Genomic DNA, 19,358 nt, shown 5'->3' with positions numbered 1-19,358 from the left:
TGGACCAGTGTTTTAGTCTCAGGGATAAGGGAGGAATGGTCCTCTGCATTTAAATGTTTAAAACACAGATTTTCAGGAGCTGAAAGTTGTGGGAGCTGAAAATGCATTTTTCTTTAAACACTGGAAGATGATTTTATAACTAGAACCCAGTGTAGTATCTGGGAAACCTTGCCCCCACCTATTCAATTTCCAATGCTATTCAAGTGTGAATTTGGTGGAAGAAAAATTGTTTGTCCGGGCAAAATTTGCTTCTGATGTAATTGTAAGTAGGTCTCCATGGAATAGAGAAAAGGCGTGGTTTCTGTAATTTCATTTTTTCCTACAGGACTTCCCCCCCATTTCTACTCCAGCACCTAAAGAAGGGGAGATGCTATCTAGGAGATTCAGACTAGTATTTGGCTCAGTCTCAAATTGAAATTTTGGCAGAGAACAGTGGAATTAGGACCTTACAACATGGTGAGTGGAACAGACAAGAACATAATTTATGGAAAAAGAAACATGGATCTGTCCATGAGCTGGTCCTTAAGTGACAGGATAGTAAGATATGTACAGAAGTGCTCCAGGAGATTGAGTCTGTAAAATCCTTGCTAACAAAGGGCTTCGTTCTACCAACTCCATTGTACTTTCCAAAGCACTTAGTAAAGGGCTCTGCAAATACCATGGATTGATTTGACTGAGTATGCAGCACTTCCCATTATTGATCATGTGGAGTAAGGAAGACTATTCTAATGGAAGCATGAGATGCTCTTCTGTTGGGTCCACAATGGTGGCAATGCCTTGAGCCGAGCTGTTCACATGCTTGCCTGGTTCCTATCAATCAATTAATCGTATTTATTTATTGAGTGCTTACCGTGTGCAGCACATTGTAGGAAATGAATGGGAAGAACAATATAACAGACTTGGTAGGCACCCACAGTAAGCTTACAGTCTAGAGGAGAAAACTGACATTAATATAAATAAATACATTACTTATATAGTGTATGCATATACACTGGGGTGGGGCAGCTGCAAAGTGTGTGTGTGAGGGGGTGGGGTGGGGACAAAATATTATAATATTTGTAGCATTAAGTGCTTACTATGTATCAGGCACTTTACTAAACGCTGGGGTAGTTACAAGCCCTGTCCCTTGTAGGGCTCCCAATCTCAATCCTCACTTTACAGATGAGGTAATTGAGGCACAGAGAAGAAGGAGCGTGCTAGGTGGAAAGAGCCCGGGCTTGGGAGTCAGAGGTCATGGGTTCTAATCCTGACTCCACCACTTAGCTGTGTGACTTTGGGCAAGTCACTTAACTTCTCTGTGCCTCAGTTTCCTCATCTGTAAAATGGGGACTAAGACTGTGAGCCCCCCGTGGGACAACCTTGATTATCTTGTATCCTCCCTGGCACTTAGAACAGTGCTTGGCACATTGTAAGTGCTTAACAAATACCAGCATTATTATTATTATTATTATTATTATTATTATTATTATTAAACTGACCTGCTCAAGGTCACATAGTAGACAAATGGTGGAGTAGGGATTAGAACCCAGCTCCTTCTAATTCCCAGGCCTGTACTCTATCCACTAAGCCACAATATTCCAAGGAGACTGCACTGAAACACTGATCTTCCAGCACCTTCTCCAGTTACACTTGACTTTTGGGGTCTTTTTCGGCTGCTTTATAAGCGATTCATGGAAGAGGCTATCACTACTACAACGGGACCTAGAGAAATAGAAAACATGAATTGACAAAACAAGACTCAGTTGGGAAAAATAGGTCATTGGGGAAAAACAATACAGCTCAAACATATTTAATAGAAGGAAAACACTTGGAAAGTAATCTATAGTGACAGGAGTCTAAGGAGTAATATGAGATTACAAATTAGACACTAAATCTGATATGGGATTGCAAATTAAAAACAAAATACCATGAGCTATTGGGCTACATGGCTAAAGACAACTTCAACCTAGAAAGGAAGATTGGGATATATATGCAGTGGGCCTCTCATCTGCGGCTCTGGTCATCTCATTAGCAAAAATAATTCTGGGAAGAAAATAGATAATTAGAGGGTGGAAGTGTATTTTTATTAACATGTTAATGACAGTAAGCATTTATAACATATCCTAGTGCTGATTTTTAAGGGCTGAAACATGGACACACTGTATCTTGCAGATAACTCAAGGAAGACAAATCTTCAAATAGATGATTTTTTTCTTCTTTTCAGCATTCACCAGGAGCCTGACACTTCATTCAGTCTCAAGGGAAGGGGGAAATTAGCCAGGACTCATTGGGTCAAGTGTAGGTAAGAAAGACCGACAACGGTCAAAAGGTCCTCAACAAATCTATCTGTGAGTCAGTGAGAAAGTGTACTATCTGAATCGAGACTCCACAGCTTCCTGTGATTGTTTCTTCGTACAAGAGAAAAAAAAATCTATAATGGCGATTAGTTGTGCATAATAAAGAGGAAGAGGGATAACATAAAGAAATTAGCCTTATGTTTAGTGTCAGGAAGCTTCCTAATGGTGAAATTGTCCATTAGACTTGGCTGCCATCTTCTTATCTAAAGGATGCAAGATACTTTAATGGAATTAATGTGAACTAGTGGTTTTAATATTTATAGTATTTAAAAGGTGACTAACACTCTGAAGCACTGGAGTAGATAAAAGATAAATCGGCATAAGGCTCTCAGCCTAGGAGTAGGGGACAGTAGACATTTTATCCCCACATTGAAGATGAGGTAAACCAGCAATCTTGGAGGGGATGTGGAGAGACGGGGCAGGCTAAAATGACTTGTCCAGGGTCAAACATTTGGCCAATAGCAGAGCTGGGATTAGAGCCTGACTCTCTCGACTCAGTACCATTCGATTTCTGCTAGTCCCCGCTGCCGCCACTATTTGTAGAGACTCCTGAGTTGTGCTAATTTAGGTCAAAACTTTCCAGCTGTTTCCATTTTCCATTTTGTGACAACGAAATGGAGAGCGAGACAAGGGATACTACCTCTTGAACAGGAGAGTTGAGTCATTCAAATCTTTCTTGACTTTTCAGTTGAGAATAACAGACAACTTTTTTTTCCCTTCTTTCGTCATTCTTCTAGCTCTAACTGTCCAAATGAACAGCTACTGTGACACCCCTGATGGGAGGCATCTATGTAGATAAAGCATGAGAAAAGATATTAAGAAGAAAGGTCTCTGTGGGGTGGACTGACTTAATGGCAGTCCGACATACCTTACTTTATTCACCCCATGACCATTTCAAATTCATTAGGTGGTTCTACAGTCTTAGAACAGTTCTTGGCACATAATAAGCGCTTAATAAATACCATAATTATTATCATTATTATGAAGAACATAGGGTTAAAAATGAAACCTAGTGTTTCTACAAACTCCGGCTGGCAGGTGTGAGGAGAACATTCTGCCCCTTTGCTCGCATCCTCCTTCCCACCTCTGGAACTCTCCCCTTCATATCCGACAGACCAACACTCTCCCCGTTGTCAAATCCCCACTAAAATCACCTTTCCTTCATGAAGCCTTCCATGATTAACTTTTCACCCCTCTACCAAGTTTTCCCTCCCTTCTGAATCACTCATGCACTTATGTCGGTCCCCATAAGTACTTAGGAACTCAACCCATCTTCCAGACCCACAGTACTTATGTGCCTATCCTGTAAGAGGTTGCTTCCCCTAAATCTAATTTATTTCAATGCTTCTCTTGCCCACCAAACTATAAACTCCTTCAGGATAAGGAGTTGTATCTACTTTCTCTAGAGAGTTTCTCAGGGGTTTACTACAGTGCTCTGCACAGAGTAAGCATACAGTAAGTACCACTGATAATCAGAATTTTAAAATTCTGACTTTTATTTAAATGGTGATGCTTAGACAAATCCCTTTAATTATTTATTCTAGCATCAGTTGTCTTCAGCAGCAGCATCACCACATCAGTACCATCCCAGATACCTATTCTGCAGCATTATTTGATTGCAGTGCATATTCTAATCTTATGATGAAGAATACCATTTAAGGGAATAAAGAAATGAAAATAATTAATTCACTCCATGCTCAGCCCATTTCTTTATAAGAGAAAAATCCAATACCCTCAAAATGAGAACAAATTACCAACTATCCCAATGGCTGAGTTTTAATTTTAATAAGAAGAAAAGTATTAAAATAGAATTATTGTTTTGCTGAACCTTCTGGAATTTTTTTCTTGAGGGACAATCCAGTAATTAAGAAACACAGCTTTTGAATATTTAAATCAATGCTTCAATTTGATAGACTGCTAAGATTAAAGTTGATATTTCTCTCCCATTTAATTTTACCCTTTCTATATTTCACCCATTCTTCAGCAACTTATTTTTTTTCATTTTTTTAAATTATTGTGGTAGCCCATGTTACCATGGACCCAGGGCAATCACCCTGAAATGATTCTCCATTTACCTTGCATTTTTTTTATTCTGTATGTCTTGTCTCTATAGTCGATAAAGACAACACCAATGGTGAAATTCATTTATGAGTGCTTATGTGGCTGAAAAGGAGAAATATAAACCAGGGAGCCAGCTCTGCCACTTGCATGCTATGTGACTCTGGGCAAGTCACTTAATGTCTCTGTGCTGAGTTTCCTCATGTGTTACATGGGTTCAATATCTGTTTCCTTCCTACATAGATTGTGAACCTCATATGGGACAAGCACTGTATCTAATCTGATCATCTTCTATCTAACCCAGTGCTTAATACAGTGCTTGGGAGATAATAAACACTTAGATATTATTATTACTTTTTTTTGGTAGTAGTAGCAGTCCCCTATCAGGGTCACATCTGGAGAGTTTCCAGTCCTCTACCAGTCTCGACTACAGGAGGGAGAGTCAAGCAGAGGCAAACCCATTCCATTCCTAGCTTGGGCAATGGCTAGCAAGTGGAAGGCAAACTGCTATAAGTCAAAACTCTCCTGTGCTGGGCAGCAGTAGAATGGGAGAGAGTCGAGGGTGGAGACTCAAGTTTACTGTGTGGAAGGAGGCAATGGTAAATCACTTCCATATTTTTACCAAGCAAACACTATGGATACACTACCAGAATGATTGCAGATGGAGGTAGGGCATTCTGACATCACTGTGGGTTGGAGATGACTTAATGGCATAAGACAAGACAAGTAGTAGTAGTATTGGCCAACTCAGGATCCTCAGCCCCAGGCACACTGGGCACACAAAAAGGCTGTCCCTTGTTGTGTTGTTATGTGTAGTGTTTGCAATGCCTGGGACCATCTCTTCTCCTCCTTCCTTGCCTCTCCTTCCCTATGACCACCCCTCCAAGGATCCATAACTCCTCCTGTTACCAGCATACCATGCTGTTCTATCCTAAGCAATTGGCAACAGACTGCAACTCTATTCCTGATGGAAGTACTCGCCCCTTGGTCACCTACTATCTACATTAGAACCAAATGAATCTGTGCACCTAAAAAAGATATCCAGACAACTAGAGACCACTGAATGGTCAATGATTTAAAACCTAAGTCAGCAGAGAGGTGCTAAAAGTGTATGCAGTTTGTGCAGTAGTGACTGAGGGAAAGTGATGGAAGTCTGGTGTTTAGATCAGTTTTTCCTCACTTCCTTCAGATTTAATTTGGGATATGGCATCTCTTTGCATAAGTCCTCTTTTTAGAATGACAAAGGAAAAATGGAAAACACTAACAAAGTGGTTTCCCTTTTGTTGAATACTGTCCTCTGCGAGTCTCTGTGCCATTGTGAAAGTCGTGTTTAAGGTTAAGAACCCAATTAATTTCGGTCTTTGGACGTAATGAGACAAATTATTTTTCAAGTTATGCCCTCAAGCAAGCTCTCCTTTGTCACCTCCCCAAAGCCCCAGTTCTGCCTTTGGATCTGGGCACATTAGGATCCCACTGATATCCAAGGGAGCTGCATGGTCTTTTCAAGGACAATGTCACCATTCTAATGAAGGTCTTGGATGGAGAAAAACATTAACCCAGGCCCTGCCTGGATGATAGCCAGGTGAGGGGCAGGTTGTGTAAGGAGTTTCTAAGGGTCGACAGGATAGGTTGTAATAATAATAATGATGATGGCATTTGTTAGGCACCTTCTATGTGCAAATCGCTGTTCTAAGTGCTGGGGAGGATACAAGGTGATCAGATTGTCCCACGTGGGGCTCACAGTCTTCATCCCCATTTTACAGACGAGGGAACTGAGACACAGAGAAGTTAAGTGACTTGCCCAAAGTCACACAGCTGACAAGTGGCAGAGCCAGGATTAGAACCCATGACCTCTGACTCCCAAACCCGGGCTCTTGCCACTGAGCCATGCTGCAAGGTACAGCTTACTATGAGCAAGGCAGTATCCTAAGCGCTGGGAGAACGATCCCAGATTAAAAATGGACGAGGTAGCGTGGTACTCATCCTACTCCCTCTCCTGAAAATTCAGGCTTGATGACAAGAAGCTTTTCTAGTTCATGGCAGCCGTAGCCTTCTCAATCATCTAATCAAATCATGATATTTACAGAGTGTTTACGGTGTGAAAAGCACTGTACTAAGCACTTCAGAGAGAATAATATAACACTTTTGGAAGACACACTCCCTGCCCTATCAAAGGCATCCTTTAGCCTTTGATTTGACAGCATTAATAGCCTTCTAGACTGTGAGCCCGCTGTTGGGTAGGGACTGTTTCTATATGTTGCCAACTTGTACTTCCCAAGGGCTTAGTACAGTGTTCTGCACACAGTAAGCGCTCAATAAATATGCTTGAATGAATGGATGCCCACAAGGAGCTTGTAGTCTAGAGTGGGAGCCAGGCGTGAACATCAATCAGTAAATAACAGATATGTACATAAGTGCTGTGGAACTGAGGGTTGGATGGCTGAAGGGCACAAATCCAAGTGCAAGGATGATGTAGTCAGGGAAGGCCTCTTGGAGATGTGCTTCTAATAAGTCTTTGTATGCGGGGAGAACAATCGTCTGTCGGTTAAGAATGTGGAGGGACTTCCAAGTCAGTGGTGGGATTTGGGCACAAGGTCAGGTCAGGTGGTGAGATACTGAGTAATATTGAGAAGCTTGACATTGGAGGACCCAAGAGTGTGGGCTGGGTGGTATTAGGAGATCAGCAAGGTAAGGCAGGAGGGCGCAGGGTGATTGAATGCTTTAGAGCCTATGGTAAAGAGTTTCTGTTTGATATATTCTCCCAACTGCTTAGTACGATGATCTGGACATAGTAAGCACTCAATAAATATGATTGATCAATCAATTGATTGATGCAGAGGGGGATGGGCAACCACCGGAGATTCTCGACAACCACTGCTGATTCTTTTTCCAAATATCCATTTCCAAGTGATCCTGCCATGTGATGTTTAAGTCTTCTGCCACATAGATATTCAGGTTGGTCTGGGAATCTGATGAGTTAGCTATAATAATAAAAGTAGTCAAGCTTGACATTGGTCAATGATTCGGAGTTAAAAATGTGCCCAAATTTGATTTTCCCCTATGTTGAAGAGACTACAGTCTAATGGTACCCCATGGAATGCTTATTGTGTGGAGAGCACTATATTGAGTTCTTTTGTCAGGTCAAGGACATTTCTGTAGTTTGCCTCAGTTGTCTCTTTTTGCAGCCCATTTGGTCACCTCATCTTCACAGACAATGCACTTTCTGTTTCCCATCCCGCACCGCCTCCTACCACCTTCCTCATGCCGTAACCATTGGGTCACCTGGAGCACTCTGACATTGGGCAGATTATTTTGAGAGGGAACGTTGGTCAGGGTGACATACTCAATAAGGATCCCGATCAATATCGATCAATGACAGCAGGACACCAAGATGTTATGTTAGTCATGAGTATTTTTTTCTATCGAGGGATCATGCCCTTTTAGAAGTCTGTGAGTCTATTTTCAACAAGTGTTGTCCTTTTCCCCTTGAAAATTATTGATAGCTCTTGTGTGTCCAACAGGCTAAAATTAGCACACTGTTCTGAATTAAAGCCTGAGTGGGTACTAGCTAGAACCAGTGAATGGGAAGGCTTGGGGAAGGACTCTAAATGAGAAAGGAGAAACTGAATTATTTTCAGAATGCTGCAAGCTCAGGAGAAATATATTTTCTGCAGTTGAGGCCAATTTAGCATTTTATCTTACTAGTTCTCCCCTTTTCAATATTGAGGCCAACTCTATCTTTGTCTTCTCTGAGCCCCGAGGCTGCTGTTTGTCCAACTTGGGGTATCAGGAGCCCTGGTTTCTAGTTCCCAGTTAGCTTATCATCATCATCATCAATTGTATTTATTGAGCGCTTACTATGTGCAGAGCACTGTACTAAGTGCTTGGGAAGTACAAATTGGCAACATATAGAGACAGTCCCTACCCACCAGTGGGCTCACAGTCTAAAAGCTTATGAGACTAAGAGTGGATATGACCTTTGCCCCATCAGGCAACCTGCCTGCCTATCGTTTGCTGTGCTCTGTGCCCCAAAGGGGCCATGACTGACATGGATGAAAGAGTGGAGCTGCACAAGTCACTAGTACTAGACTCAACTCTTCCATGCAGGATTTCGGTCCTGAAGTCTCAGCACCAAACCTCAACAAGATAATCATATTGGACACAGTCCCTTCCCCCCCATAGAGGGAGGGAGAGTAGGGACTCTGTTCTCAATGTACAGTTGAGGGAGGTTAAGAAGGGAAGTGAAGAGAGTTTTTTAATGTTGTGGTTTTCTGTTTTGGTGATATCTAGTTTAATTAGAAACAAAGGCAGATGCATTAAAGTGGGACTCCAAACTAAAAGAGCAGCATATTTGGGGCAATTGAAGTGGAGAAGGAGCTTTCAGGAAGGGTTTTTCAGGTAGAGTCAATATAGACTAATCTGTTCTGGTTGGCTCGTTGACCTTGAGTAAGTCATTTGACCTCTCATGTCCTTAACTCTAAAGTGAGGATAAGATATCCGTTCTCTTTTCCTCTTAGGCTGAGAGCAAGAGCTGAACAGAGCTTGTGTCCAAACTGATTACCTTGGATCTATCCCACGCCAACCTACTCATTGTATCTCGATCTCATCTATCTTGCTATAGACCCCTTGCCCCCATTCACCCTCTGGCCCGGAATTCCCTCCCACTTCATAACCTCTAGACTGAGAGTTCATTGTGGGAAAGAACTGTGTCTATGGTTACATTGTATTTGCCCAAGTGCTTAGTTCAGTGCTTTGCACACAGTAAGCGCTCAGTAAGTGTGATTGAATGAATAGCTAATGATCCACCACTCTCTCCACCTTCAAAGCCTTATTAAATCATATCCCCTCCAAGATGCTTTCCCCTACTAAGTCCTAATTTCCCTACTCACTCTCCCTTTTGTATTGTATAAGTACTTAGATTTGTAGCCTTTAAAAATTGATATTCACTCCACCTTCACCCCGCAGCACTTAGGTACATAACCATAATTAATTTTAATTTCTGTCTTCCTCTCTAGATTGTAAGCTTTTCATGGACAGGGAAAATGCCTAACAACTCTGTTGTATTTTACTCTCCCAAGTGCTTAGTACCTTGCTCTGCATAAAATACGCACTCAATAAAGATGACCGATCAGTCAACTGAGCTTAGAGGGAACAAATAGTACAAGTTGGTGAATAACGGCTGAAGAAACCTATTAGGTAAAGTATGGTGAGCTAGTGGGAGCCTTGACTCCACTTGTTAGTGGTTTGTGAGGAAATCCTATGCAGGAAGACATGACCCTTTGTGGATTTTCCAGCTGTGACAAGGTCCATCAAGCATCGCTGCTCTTTACTGGGGAGGAAATATCAATGCCAGGGAGGATCTGGGAGTGGATCCTGCTGTTGTTCTTTTGTGACCAGATATCTGACTAGCAGCCTTCCAGTCTTCAAACTCAGGAGCTGCCATCACAGCTGCACTGAACATCGTTTGTGGACTCTCTGTTAGCTCCTGCTTTATTTCTTCTGAACTCTTAAAGACTCACCATATGGTCCCAGTGATTTATTGCCCCCGAGTTACCCAAGTTTCTCAATAGGTTTCTCCCCTTTGACGTTAGTCTTTGTCAAAGGCACCTTCTAAACAACCATGAAACCGCCCTAGGAATAGAAATATTCTAAGCATCTTCCCCAGCCGTCTGTTAGAAAGTCTACTGCATTTTTCTTCCCTTCAAATTGAGCTTCAGACTGTCAATCTATGCCTAAGCTAGTCAGTAATGTAGAGACATAGCAAAGCCCTCTCAGAGCTATTTTCTCTCTTAGCTTGACATACTCGTTCCTTACTGTACTTTGGCTAGCAGGATGTAGAATTCCTGGCTTCAATTCTCTGACTACTAAATCTGTACCATGAAATATTCCTTATATTAGTTGCTAAGGAATGATGATGATTATACATTTGTTGCCATCAGGACTTCAACTTGGGAAAAGAACTGTTTCCGGCCTGATTATCTAGCATCCATCATTCGCTGGTATTCAGTGAGTGCTAACTGTGTGCAGAACACTGTACTAAGCGCTTGGGAAAATACAACTACATTGATAAACATGATCCCTGCCCACAGTGATCTTACGGTCTCGAGGGGGAGATAGATATTAATATCAACAAATAAATTATGGATATATAAGTAAGTGCAAATGGGGCTGAGGGAGGGGTGAATCAAGCGCGCCAATCGTGGTACAAGAGTGACGCTGAAGGAAGTGGGAGAAGAGGAAATGAGGGCCTAGTTGGGGAAGGGTTCTTGGAGGAGATGTGCCTTGGATAAGGCTTTGAAGGAGGGGAGAGTGATCATCTGTCAGATACGATGAGGGAGGGTGTTCCAAGCCAGAGGCCCAACCTGGACAAGAAGTCGGCGGCGAGAAAGACGAGATCGAAGTACAGCAAGTAGGTTGGCATTAGGGGAGCGAAGTGTGTGGGCTGTGTTCTAATAGGAAAGGATAAAAGCTGCAAGCCAGAAAGGAATGGCTCTTGAGAGCAGAGGCTTTGAGTGGGCCATGGGATTGAGGCCAAATCAGCAACAGAGCTAGGAGCTACAAGCAGCAGACACATCACCCCATGTGGTTGAAATCTCGATCATGTATTCACCTGCCCTTTCAGTGACCTCAGCACATGTGGTTGAAATCAGTCCGTAAATCTGTCAATCAATTATTCATTCATTTATTGAGAACCTAATACGTGCAGAGCACTGTAATACGAGCTTGTGAGCATACCATAGAATTACTAAGGTGTGATCAGTGCCCTCGTGGAACTGAAAATCTAGTGACGGATACAGACACTAAAATAAAAGGACAGGTAGGAGGGAACAGTGACCTTTTCCTCAATGCCATTACATTGTGTCATTCACCTAAACTGGTAGATTTAGGTCACTCAAGTTTCTGGGTCCTTGCCCAAGGGAGGAGTCACTATTTTTTCCTCTCAAAATGGTCGTGTCTGAAGATGGTCCTGTCAATTACACATATTGTGTACATCCATTTTCGATCTTGGTGCATTTGCATGTGTGTGTGTATGTGTGTTACAGTGTGGGGTGACATCTTAAGTCACTTCCAGTCAGGGATTTTTTAATAACTGTGGTATTTCTGAAATGCTTACTCTCTGCCAAGCACTGTTCTAAACCCTGAAATAAATAAATATAAACAGAACAGATGCAGTCCCTGTCCCACAGTGCAAGGAAGAGTGAAAACGGGCATCTCTATCCCATTTTACAAATAAAGGAATTGAGGCCCAGAGGAGTTAAGTAACTTGCTCAAGATCACAGAGCAGGCCAGGGACAAAGCCCCGTAACTCACAGGCCCGTGCTCTTTCCACTAAGTAATGCTGCTTCTCTTTCCTCACTAATTGCTTTCGTACTGACAAATTGAAAAAAGTCTGAGTGTCGGTCACCGGGAGCTGAGCTGAGCCCCAGGTCTGTGCTCTGACTCCCCACACTGGGAAATTTAGGGATCAGGGAGCCCATGGAGTAGATAGCAGGTTTTCAGGATGTTTCTGGGTTTTGAACATGCATGTTTCAAATTCAAGAATCAATCACACCCTCTTGATTCCAAAGAAAACAGGTCTAAAAAGCATTTTTCACTGATCAACTTTGACTTTTACTGCCAAGTTTAACTAAAAGCATTTTGGTTTTTTTTGCTGTAAAACTCACTCAAGATTCTAAAACTTCTAAAAAATAGTGACGTTGAAGGTCTTGTGCCCAGAATTGACTAGCTTAAGTCAAGTGGAAAGGATACCTTACTATCCTGCTAAGCTTATAATGTTGAGTAATGCATTCTATTTTCATGATAATAATTACTGTGGTACTTATTAAGCTCTTAGTATGTGCCAAACTCTGTACTAAGCACTGGTGTAGAGACAAGACACTCAGACCAGACACAGTCCCTGTTCCACATAGGCTCACAGCCTAAGGGGGATGGAGAAAAGGTATTCAATCCCATTTTACAGATGAGGAAACTGAGGGAATATTTGATTTTTTTCTCTGTCACCTGAAGGCCATGTCCCTCCCTCTGCCACTGGTCTGCAGTGTGGACTCAGACAAATCACTTTCCCACTCTGGGCCTCAGTTTCCTCCTCTATAAAATAAGGGTGAAGCTCCTTCTGTTCCTATTTTACACCCTGAGCCCCATGTGGGTCAGAAATGGAACAATCTCACATCTACCCCAACGCCACCACATAGACAGCACTTAACACCTAATCTAATGATAAAGTTCCAGCGTCAGAGAAGCAGCATGGCTTAGTGGAGAGAGCACAGGACTGGGAGTCAGAAAAACCTGCATTCTAATCCCAGCTCAGCCTCTTGACTGCTGAATGATCTTAGGCAAGTCACTTAACTTCTCCGTGCCTCAGCTATCTGTAAAATGGGGATTAATATTGTGAGCCCCATGTGGGACATGGACTGTGTCCAACCCGAATGGCTTGTAACTACCTCAACTCAGTGTCTGGCTCCTTTTAAGCACGTAACAAATATAATTAAAAAAAAAGGAATGATGGAGCCCAAACAACCCCTGAACTCTAGAAATCTTTCTGTATTGCCTAGTTCTCCCAATTCCTGATTTTTTCAGCTGTGATAAGTATGAAGACATCCAACATTTGTCTCACCGGTTTCCCTGATGATGGGAATCCTTGATAATTTGTACTTCCCAAGTGCTTAGTACAGTGCTCTGCACATAGTAAGCGCTCAATAAATATGACTGATGTGATGATAATCCCTTTACCTCCTCTACTCATCCACGGGATAGAAAATGAGCAGCTGATATGCCTGAAAGGAGCTCAGAAATAAAGAGGGCCTTATCCAGGGCCCGTTCTTGTGGTGAGCTCGAGGAGTAACTTTCTCTTCTCCTGCAGAGTAAAGAGATCTCTCCTACAAAGTAAATTACCTCCCCTCACGTGCTCCAGACAAGATCACCCCACTTCCCTCTCTCTCCCCTCTCCCACCCCTCCTCCAGCAACTCACCCCAGGTAAAGAGAGATTGCTTCACACTCCTGGAGTGTGTTTTCTTTAGCCAAGCTCATCTTAGTCAAGCGGCATCAACACATCTTCTCCCCACCAAGACTCATCATGGACCTGGCTCCAACTTATCCAGAAGAGCCTAAAGCTTCATTTCTCTCACTGCACGCTCCATTTTCGATCCCAGCAAATCCCAAATTGAAATGCTTGATGGAGTGAGCTCAGAGGTATGCATGCACATATACACAGGCTCAGAGAAAGAATCCATTTTTTGTTTCCTAAGCTTTCCTGGGTAATAAGCAGACAGGCCCGCGGTAGTTATGTCTTCAGCCATCACTTTCAGAACGATGACAGGCTGGACAGCCTGCCAAGAAACTCATTTCCCTTTCTCTCTTGCTCCTGCAACAATGAAATGTGAAAATCCTCTAAAAAATAAGAGCGGGGCTGGGGGAGGGTTCCGGAGCGTGAACGGAGAAGTTGGGAGGAGAGGAAAAACTTAATGAGATTTGAGATCAGATGCTGAATTTTAGCAGATGGTTTTCAAGTTTCCATTCTAGGGAAATCCGAAGAGCGCATTTTTTTAATTTTCCATTTTCTGAGCAAGGTGAACACTTCTAAAATGCCTTCTCTTATCAACCTCAGGACTTACAGACCCAAATGTAGTGCTGATTTTTAAGATGTCCAGTTACATAGTGGGTGTCAAGTTTCTGCTGCTGCCATTTTATTGTATTCTTTATTGGTTTTTCAGTTGCTGTGGGAAGCAGTAAGGAGAGAAGGGAACAAAACCTGGGCTGTGCAGGACACGTGATTTTTTGGTTTCTGGGTACGGATGGATCATAGGTTTTCTTCGTACCTTGGAAATTTCAATTTGTTTCCTCTTAATCTATGTAGGTGCAAGTGGCCTCTGGTGATGGAAGAATGATGGTCCTCTTTCCTTGATTGGATGGAGGGAAAGTTCTCTGGGACCCACATTTTCAGAAGTTTCTAGAACGAAGTAAGATGATAATGATATTTCTTCAGGTCGGTCTAAAGGTGCTGAGCAGTAGGGTAGAAGCACTATAATCAGATTGGACACAGTCCCTGCCCCACACAAGTCGCAGAAACTGAGACTCAGGAAGGTTAAGTGACTTACCTAAGGGCACACAGCAAGTCAGTGGCTGAGCTGGGATTAGAACTCAGGTCCCCTGAGTCCCAGAACTGCATTATCAGAATAATAATAATGATAATGATGATGGCATTTGTAAAGTGCTTACTATGTGCAAAGCACTGTTCTCAGCGCTGGGGAGGATACAAGGCGAACAGGTTGCCCCACGGGGGGCTCACAGTCTTAATCCCCATTTTACAGATGAGGGAACTGAGGCCCAGAGAAGTGAAGTGACTTGCCCAAGGTCACACAGCTGACAATTGGCGGAGCTGGTATTTGAACCCATGACTTCTGACTCCCAAGCCCTTGCTCTTTCCACTGAGCCACACTTTGGTTGATACAGGTCCTGTCTTCTCCTCTTCTAAAATCCCTAGTCCTGCTCATCCCCTCTGCAGCTGCCCCTGTCCACAATTCCTGGAATGGAGGAGGCAGAGGAAGCTTCTGGCAGTGAGTGGGGTCAGGGCCAGCTCCTGGTGGTAGGCAGGGCAGGCAGCTGTCGCAGGGCATATCGTCCAAGGGGAGGGAGGGTGATGGACACATAGAGGATGGTGACAATTGAAAGCTTGAAGTAGCCCCGTCTCCCTCCACCCGAGTCAGAAGCGATGTCAGCATTTATAACAAACTCAGGGGGAAAGGCCTTCTTTGCCCTGGAGCAAAGTGGGAGACAACAATAATAATAGTTATGGTATTTGTTCATCATCATCAATCATATTTATTGAGCTCTTACTATGTGCAGAGCACTGTACAAGCGCTTGGGAAGTACAAATTGGCAACATATAGAGACAGTCCCTACCCAACAGTGGGCTCACAGTCTAAAAGGGGGAGACAGAGAACAAAACCAAACATACTAACAAAATAAAATGAATAGGTATGTACAAGTAAAATAAATAAATAAATATAGAGTAATAAATATGTACAAACATATATACATATATACAGGTGCTGTGGGGAAGGGAAGGAGGTAAGATGGGGGGGATGGAGAGGGGGATGAGGGGGAGAGGAAGGAAGGGGCTCAGTCTGGGAAGGTATTTGTTAAGTGCTTACTTTGTGCCTGACACTGTACTAAGCAGTGGGGTGGACACAAGCTCCCTCATGGTGCTCACAGTCTCAATCCCCATTTTAGAGATGAGGGACCTGAGGCACAGAAAAGTGAAGTGACTTTCCCAAGGCCACCCAGCAGAAAAGTGGCAGAGCCGAGATTAGAACCCATGAGCTGCCTCCCAAGCCATGCTTTATACACTACGCCATGTTGCTTCTCAATAATTTTGGTATTTGTTGAGTGTTATTATGAGCCAGGCACCATATTAAGCGCTGGAGTGGATTCGAGCAAATCGGGTTGGACACATTCCAACATGGGGCTTGCAGTCTCAATCCCCATTATACAGATGAGGTAACTGAGGCCCAGAGAAGGGAAGTGACTTGCCCCCGGTCACACAGCAGATAAATGGTGGAGCCGGGATTAGAACCCATGACCTTCTGATTCCTAGGCCTGTGCTTTATCCATCACACCATGCTCCTTCTAATTAGGGGTTTGAACAGGCATGGGTATGACATCATATCCTTTATGTTGCTTAAGCATTATGTAATATTTTGTAAATGAGGCTGTGGGCACTTCGGCCTTGAGGGATTATGGGGTTGAGGGCTTTTTTCTTCCCAGGATACTTTGTCCTGGCCCAGGAAATTTTATCACTACCATTGCTCACTTGCTCACCCTTTTTCAAAACCCACTGAAGAAGTAGGGGGTGGGGTACTGCAAACCAACGTGGAAAAGTCTTCATAATGAAATTATGAACATCTGCTAATCTAAAACCAGGGACTTATTAATGCCAAGATGCCAGAAACCTGATCATAGGCGTCATTCCTTTCAGAGATATTTAAGTGGCTTTACTAATATATCAAATAATAACCATAATAATGATAATAATAAGCACTTATTACATGCCAAGCGCTGTGCTAATTGTTAGGGTAGACAAGATAATTAGATTGGACATATTCCCCATTCCTTCAGGAGTCAGAGTCTAAGAGTATGGGAGAGCAAGGAATTTATCCCCGTTTTTTAATAGCGAGAAACAGGAACAAACAAATAAGATTATTCACCCGAGGTCACACAGCAGGCCATTGGTAAAGATGGGATTCATATCCGGGTCTCAATCGATCAATCAATTGATCGAGGATTTACTGTGTGCAGCATACTTCACTAAATTCTTGACAACGTACAATGTAGCAAATTTGGTAGCACTATTCCTGCCCACAAGGAGCTAACAGTCTATTGGAGAAGGAACACTTTAAAATAGATGAGGGACAGGGGATGTAGCAGAGTCTAAGAATATTTGTATAAGTACTGTAGAGCAGGGGTAAATATCAAAATGCTTAAAGGGTATACAGCCAAGTGCACAGTCAGTGCAGAGGGGCCAGATAGGGAAAATAAAGGGTCGGTCTAGGAAAGCCTCTTGGAGGAGGTGTGATTTTTACAAGGGTTTTGGCCTTCCCAGACTGAGTCCCCCTTTTCCTCTCCCCCTCCACATCCCCCCTGCCCTACCTCCTTCCCCTCCCCACAGCACTTTTATATATGTTTGTACAGATTTTTTACTCTATTTATTCTACTTGTTCATATTTACTATTCTATTTATTTTGTCAGTGATGCACATCTAGCTTTTTTCTATTTATTCTGATGACTTGATGCCTGACCACATGTTTTGTTTTGTTGTCTGTCTCCTCCTTCTAGACTGTGAGCCCGTTGTTGGGTAGGGACCGTCTCTATATGTTGCCAACTTGTACTTCCCAAGCGCTTAGTGCAGTGCTCTGCACAGAGTAAGCGCTCAATAAATACGATTGAATGAATGAATGAAAGGGGGAGGGAGTTGCAGGTCAGAGGCAGGACATCAGTGAGAGGTGGGTGGTAAGATAGACGAGATGGAGGGACGGTGAGTAGGTTGGTGTTGGAGGAATAGACTGTGCGGGTTTGGTTGTAGTGGATCAGGAATGTAAAGTAGGAGGAAGAGAGCTGATTGAGTGCTTCAAAGCTGATGGTAAATGCAATTTGCTTTATGCAGAGGTGGAAGAGCCATCATTGGAAGTTTTGGAGGAGTGAGGAGACATGGACTGAACTATTTTCATCAAAATGATTGGGACACCAGAGTGACACCAGAGGGACACCATTATAGTGGGAAGAGATAGAAGGTAAGGAGGTCTGCGAGGTGGCTTATGCAGTAGCAGTCATGGAGGGATATAGCAAGTGCTTAGTTAAGCAGAGTAGCAGTTTGGACGGAGAGAAAGTGGTGGTTTCCAGGTAAGTTGTGAAGGTAGACCCAACACGACTTCATAACAGAATGAATGTGTGGACTGAACAAGAGGGATGAGTTGAGGATCATGCCAACGTTATGGGCTTGTGAGACAGGGAGAATGGTGATGGGGTCTAAAGAGCTGGGAAAGTCATGGGGAGGGCAGGGTTTGGGCGGGAAGATGAGGAGTTCTGTTTTGCACATGTTACTTTTGACGTGTTGGTGGGACAGCCAAGAAGAACAGAACTGAAGGCAGGAGGAAATACGAGTCTGCAGAGAAGGAGACATTACCGTGTTCTATTCCTGAGCCCTACTGTATAGACTGATTCTAATTCAGAACCATCCATGCCAGGGTTGCTCTATTTTCTGTCTCAGACCTGATGTTCAAAACTCAAAGGAGAATTACACTGAGGATCTATACCTTCTTGTTGCTGTTGTGGTTCCTGTTTCCTTGTATTGACTCCAGCAATGGTAAGTCTGGGAAACACAACCTGGTGTGCAAGTGATAAGGAAAGCGATGAGTATCACAGGTTATAGCATAGATTGGAGCAGGGAGAAAGGAGGTTAGGAAACCAGTGAGGAAGCTAATGTACTATAATCTAGTTGACATGAGACCAGAGCTGGGATCAGGGGGTAGCAGTTGGGATGGATTGGGAGGAATGGATCTGGGAGATGACACCTAGGAAAAATTGGAAGCCTTGATCAGGTGATTCACCCATCAGTAAGATCCTTCACTCCTAATGACAATTCCCCATCCCCAGCCCCCAAACCCCTGCTGTTGGCTGTTTCGCTGCCCACCTCCCTGAGGTGTGGGTTGGACTTTGGGGAGGTGCTTAGCTTGTCGTGGGCAGGGAATGTGTTTATTGTTATACTGTACTCTCCCAAGAGTTTAGTACAGTCCTATGCACACAGTAAGGGCTCAATAAATGCAATGAATGAATGAATGAAGTGATTAGATGTATTGGGCAGATTGGAACACTTTGATGCATCTTGACTTGCTTTAGCTAAATGGGGGTGAGTTATGCATTGCATAAGTGTAAGAGTACTGGATTATGAAAGGGTCCAGTGTTCTTAGACAATGGGGGTAGGAAGAGGAAGGGAGAAGGAGGAGAGGAGAAGGCAAGACGATCCCAGATGGACGTAAACTGGTTTCTTCATCAAACCGAAGTTTTTGATGAGAGCCATAAATAAAGGCGCTCACCCGTCTTCTTTGGGGATGTCCATGGGAAATGACTCCAGTAATTGTATCCAGACTTTCTTGCTTCAGTTCACACACAAAATATTAGTCCCTGTGGAACCTCTGCAATTACTAAATGTCATGCAAAAATTTCCATCATTTTTCAGAGGAAGAAAAAGGAAAATACAGCTGACTCTCCATACTGACAATTGATAGGCAGGCAGCAGTAATAGCAGAGCAGAGCTTGAGATTGGATTGTGGCATTGTAGATATCAGAATCAGTAATCAGGGATGTTGGGTCAAAGATGAGTTTAGTTGACATTAAAGTAAAAACAAAAGAAAACACATTAGTCTCCACTCTTTAGCTACCCTATCCTTTGCCAAGAAATCATCAGCTTT

General features: G+C 43.1%; 1 non-coding gene across 1 annotated transcript; it reads left to right on the top strand.

Annotated features, from left to right (window-relative positions):
- Positions 1-4,771: 4,771 nt before the first annotated feature.
- On the top strand, positions 4,772-4,909 carry LOC119939848. Its single transcript, XR_005454810.1, has one exon. It is a non-coding gene; the product is annotated as a small nucleolar RNA SNORA7 (small nucleolar RNA).
- The last annotated feature ends 14,449 nt before the right edge of the window (positions 4,910-19,358 follow it).

The sequence above is a fragment of the Tachyglossus aculeatus genome, chromosome 17, assembly GCF_015852505.1.
Source record: "Tachyglossus aculeatus isolate mTacAcu1 chromosome 17, mTacAcu1.pri, whole genome shotgun sequence".
In the NCBI taxonomy this organism is placed as follows: Eukaryota; Metazoa; Chordata; class Mammalia; order Monotremata; family Tachyglossidae; genus Tachyglossus; species Tachyglossus aculeatus.
Note: the sequence above shows the minus strand (reverse complement) of the source record. Positions and strands in the feature narration are given on the sequence as shown.